This window comes from Ambystoma mexicanum, chromosome 12, assembly GCF_040938575.1.
Source record: "Ambystoma mexicanum isolate Mex_15411 chromosome 12, UKY_AmexF1_1, whole genome shotgun sequence".
NCBI lineage: Eukaryota > Metazoa > Chordata > Amphibia > Caudata > Ambystomatidae > Ambystoma > Ambystoma mexicanum.
Window position 1 is genome coordinate 1,083,483,393 of NC_090936.1, and position 5,394 is coordinate 1,083,488,786.

The following is a 5,394-nucleotide window of genomic DNA, read 5'->3' on the forward strand; positions in this document are numbered from 1 at the left end:
GGGCAGCTGCAAGGTGCCTTCACTGTTAATCGTCATGACAACATGTCCAAAAAACACAGGAAGGTGAGACGGAAAACAGCAGGGGCTGGGAAGGGCCCGGCCCCCAATGGAATAACAAAGGTGAAGGAGGGATATAAGGAGCCTATAGGAAGGGAGAGGCACAACAAAAAGAAAGCCCACCCAACTCGGGTAAAGCTTTCAGAGGAAGGAGTAGGGCTGTGTTTTTCATTTTCCCACCCAACCAACCCAGAAAAAGGAGGTAAAAAAAGAGCATGGAACGCCGGGTAGCAGATTTGGTACCTGGCAAAGTCGTAGGCGGTGCCACGTGCCTAAGGAGAGGATGCCAATTGGACTGAAAGAAAGGAACCAGCAAAATAGAGGCAGAAAGACCAGCTTGCAGGCACGCAAAGGAACAGACTTGCCATGGAAACGAGGCATTACTCACCTTGGACACAGTGTGTCCAAAAGCACATCTGTTGTAATCGTCATGTTTATTATGTTTGTAAATAATTCCACAAAGAATGGTATGTAGAGTTTGCCACTAAATAGGGGTATGAGGGAGAGCCTGGGTGCCCATACGACTTAGGCTAAAACTCTCCTCTTTACCTCCACCTTCGCTTCTTCTCTCCCCTGCTAATCCCACAGTTGCTGCGATGGGCGTCCTGGGCCCTTATGCATCCTCGGGGCCCTGACCTCCCGCACCCAATCGGCCCAGCTCCTGTCTATCTGCACTTGCACTTACACCCTATGCCCCGGTCGCTCGCACTCGCTCCCCTCACGGCTCCAGGCCTTGTAGCACTCAACATTCCTAGCACTTCATCTCTGGCTCACCCATGAGCTCAGACTCCACTGCACTGACCCCCTGCTTCCTCTTCCTTGCTGCACTTGCACGTTATGAATACTCATAAGGTATAGTAGGCTCGTCCTGTTTTACTCCCCCCGCACTGCTCTTAAGTATTGTGTGTTTAATGTATTTACTACTCTTGCTCCCTCCCTTGCCCTGTGGGCGCTTTGAAACAGTATTTTCTTATTGTATAAGTGTCTAACAAGCAAACAATACAATAATATAAACGGGCATGTGTTCTCATGTGGGCACGGTCTGAGCCGAAACAAAGGGCCATTAAGTGGAATGCTAAAAGGGACCTGATTTCTTTTGATGCATTTCCCCCTTCTCACAGAAGGCGCCATTAATGCAAATAGTTGCGCGCACACAGCAGAGCTGTTGGGCGTTCGGGCCACTGGTGCACGCTCTGCGTGCTAAAAAAGGATTCTCGAATGGCACTGCCGCACAGGGCCACTTCACTGGGCGAGGGGTGTGGGGGTTGTTGTCAGCTTTCCAAGAAAGCAGAGTGCAAATGAGCAGCTCTGTTATTGATGGTGTGGTCGACTCTTAAAAGAGCCTTTGGGCTTGCGCACTGATGCTGAGGTAGGTAGGTAGGTAGGTAGGTAGGTAGGTGTTCTTCAACCCCCGAATCTATAAAGAGTGCGTCCATCGTGCTTCAGGGCACACACCACATCCATGGCAGTGACCGTCTTCCTCTTGGCATGCTCAGTGTAGGTGACAGCGTCCCAGATCACGTTTTCCAGGAAGACCTTGAGCGCACCGCGGGTCTTCTCGTAGATGAGGCCGGAGATGTGCTTGACTCCACCACGGTGGGCCAGGCAGCAGATTGGCAGGCTTGGTAAGTCCTGGATGTTGTCTCTGAGCACTTTCCTGTGCCTCTTGGCACCTCCCTTGCCGAGACCTTTCCCTCCTTTGCCTCATAGACACATGGTGGCTGCACTTCTTCTCGTCACAGGGGAGCTGACTGAGACTGTGTGTGCCGGCAGAGAAGAATCAGCTGCTTATATGGACAGAGGGTGGACCATGGCAGCACAGCGGGTGTCCACTCCAATGCGCAGGGCTCGTGTCAGCGGGAGCTCAGCATTTCAAAATGCCCGCGCTTTCCAGCTGTTACCCCGGCTGGCCTTTGTTCTCTCAGGACTTGCTAAAGGAAAGAGCTTGCTCTTGTGTACAAAGGCCGCTGCCTTTCTGAGAGAGGGCACGCGTGCACACACGCACCCCTCCCCTTCCTCCAATGAACTCCTTTGTGTGCTCACCCATTCCTACTGTGCCTCGCATTCGTGCCCTACTTTGCCCATGCACCCAGAACTTTGCATCGGCGTCGGGAGGATGGCGTTCATTCTACATGAGTTACGAGCAATTTGTGCTGCAGCCTCTCTTTTCTCTGACACACGCACATACTCTGTTGGAGCCTAACCCTCGCCAACCCCCCCACCGCCCCTTCCCCTTGCCACAAGGGATTATCTGCAAAGACAAAATGGCGGGTTGGCGTAGTGTGGGGTCAGAGGGCCTGGGGAGGTGGCAGGAATTACCCGACTCCCAAAATCCAGACATGAACTCCTTACAGCATGCTTGGGGGTGACCTAGCCTGCTCACCCAAGTGTTACTGCATCAGGGTTGCAGGGCATCATTCTTTCCGCAAACGCCATGTACGACTGTTGGGGAGGCAAGTGAAATAGGCTTTGTGAGAGGCAAAGGAGAATGCCCTGCATTTGCCAAGCTTTAGCATGGCTTAGTTTTGTCGGGCAAAGACTGAAGGTGCTCGCTCAGAATTAAAAGGGGCCCTTGCCAGCACAAGTGCTGCTGCTTGCCACGGTGCTGAGCTCTTTGACAGAGTGTGTGAGCAGCTCAGAAAAACAGGCTTTGGGTTTTGTTTTGAAGAGGGTGTAACTTGGACTGTTACTTGCTGGCTTTGCCCCCTGCTTTGTGGCCCTCGGTCTTCTTGGGCAGCAGGACTGTCTGGATGTTGGGCAGGACAACCGCCCTGGGCAAAGGTGATTTTGCCCAGCAGCTTGTTGAGCCCCTCGTCATTGCGGATGGCGAGCTGCAAATGTCTGGGAATAATGCGGGTCTTCTTGTGGTCCTGCTGCTGCTTGCATATGTTCCGTGTGTTTGCTGAATGGTACCACTATGTTAGACAGCCCCGCCTTTCTGAGGAGGTTGGATGCCATCCGTTTTCCGTGACCAGACGCATACTCCGAGACTGCTGTGCCCATTAAGATGGTGCCCACAGGTTCAGTATGTTGTACAGTACATCTTCAAAAAGTAAGGGTATCCTGCTAGAAACCTATGCAATTAACTGAAAAACATTGCTGTAGGAACATTATGCTTAAGTTGCACTAGTAAAAACCTATGAAATTCACTCACAAAAAACATTGTTAAAAGGACGTTATGGGTAAGTTGCACAACTACAAAGCTATGTTTTTTTTTAAATTTGAATTTAGTTGAGTAAACTCAACTTTTTCAAAAACAATTTTAAATTACATACTTAAAATCCTCAAGTTTACAAAGTTATTTAATTCACTGACAAAAAACATTGTTAAAGGGACGATATGTTTCAGTTGCCCTAAGACAAACCTATCAAATTCAGTGCAACAAGTACTTGAAAGGAGCATTATACTTAGTTTGCACTAATAACAACCTATCCATCTTATGATTACAAGTAAAACCACAAAAACCCAGAAATTCACCAGTTATGGTAACCTAAGCAACCATAACACGTGCCACCATTGTGCACTGCTAACACTAACACCCAGGACATCAAAGATGACATCATAAATGTCATTGATGACCTCACTGGTGACATCACATATCGCGGCCACTTCTTTCTGTTTAGTGAAATAACTAGGCCAGGTGGTTTTCTACACTGACAGTTACAATACTAAAATTCAAAAGGTGCTGTATGTCTTGTTATTAGTGCAAAGTAAGTATAATGCTCCTTTCAAGTACTTGTTGCACTGAATTTGAATGGTTTTTCTTAGGGCAACTGAAACGTATCGTGCCTTTACCAACGTTTTTTGTCAGTGAATTACATAGCTTCATAGTAGTGCAACTTACCCATAACATCCCTTTAACAATGTTTTTTGTGAGTGAACGTATAGGTTTTTATTAGTGCAACTTAACCATATATATATATGAACACAATTGTTTCTGTGAATGTTTACTCCCCTACAGAGACAAAAAATGCTTTTTCCTTGGTGAAATAACAACAGGATTTTTCAATACTGTTAGATATTCTCTTTTAGCTCCTTGATGAAAAAATACTCCTAGATATTTTCAAAAGGTAGACACATAATCTGTAATGCTCATTGCACATTTCTTTTAAACATTTTGTAGCCTTTATTGTATTTTTCTTATATCAGTAAGCAAAGTAGTCCTTTATGGTGTAGCCAGGCCAGTGTATAAGAATATTACCCCCGGCAATGTGACAAGTGAAATTCCCTGTATTGAACACACAAATGAAAAGGATGAAAAGAAGCATGTCAGAGGATTTAAGTGTATGTGAATGCCTATATGGCTGATTCTTCATTCTGTTCACATATAAAACAGCATATGGTACCAGCATATGAGCCGAGTGGGAGGGAGACATCCTGTAAGAGCTGCTTTGTGCGCTCACTTATCCCATATGACATGATGGCCCCTAGGGTATATGTACCTCAGAAAGTACCAGAACACAAAGCACACTGCCTGTTACACCTCATGCTGTGCTTGACCAGAGGATACTTTGAGGGACATTATAAAATATATGAATTCAGTGGACTTTGCATATGTAGATAATTATGTAAATGAGAAATACATGATGATGATGTTCGACTATGTTTGACAGAGGAATCACCAACTCCAGGAAGGAGGCTAGAGTATACTCTCTCAGGTTCAAAAGCAGGAGAGGTCCAGATAGTACCACATCAAAGACTAAATGGAAGGGATGCTCAGAAGAAGAAAATACTCCATTGTTCTAACAGACCTCATTTACAAATGAGTGGAACGGTAAGATCCCCAGAAGGAAGGCTCGACGGGGTAGTAGGATGTAGAGCAGAAGCAGTAGCGGCCACATCCATACCAACAATAAGGAATGCAGATAAAACATGCCAGGAAGATTGGAAACACACAGCCAAACTCCGAACCTGGGTAGAGGATGAAGTGGGGACCTTACCTATAATACCTATTAAGAATGCTACATTGTGTTTTAGGACTACAGGCCTATTAAAGGTTGGTGACAATGATGGGTGCAATTTTTTTTTGATGTACCAGGCATGAAAATAGGCACTCCTGTATTAATGGGTCACTATGGGCCTGTGGTTCAAAGGCATACATGAAACTACCTCCAAATGTGCAAGGATTATGCTCCCTGGTGTTAGAAGGTACAGAGTTTCCCCCGAATTGATGCACAGTCAATAAACAAAAGGTCCCTACCCATAAACACAGCAGAAGCAAAAATTATTTTTTTACTAAATCAGTAGACACGTATGATTGCATACCTAATTAACATAAATTGTTTAGTAGGACAGCAATGTTCTTTCTGTCTTTCTTTGCTCCCAGTTTGCAAGCAT

At 46.1% G+C, this 5,394-nt stretch overlaps 1 pseudogene; it reads right to left on the minus strand.

Annotated features, from left to right (window-relative positions):
- Window positions 1-1,461: 1,461 nt before the first annotated feature.
- LOC138513097 (histone H4-like) lies at window positions 1,462-1,773 on the minus strand (annotated as a pseudogene).
- Window positions 1,774-5,394: the final 3,621 nt, after the last annotated feature.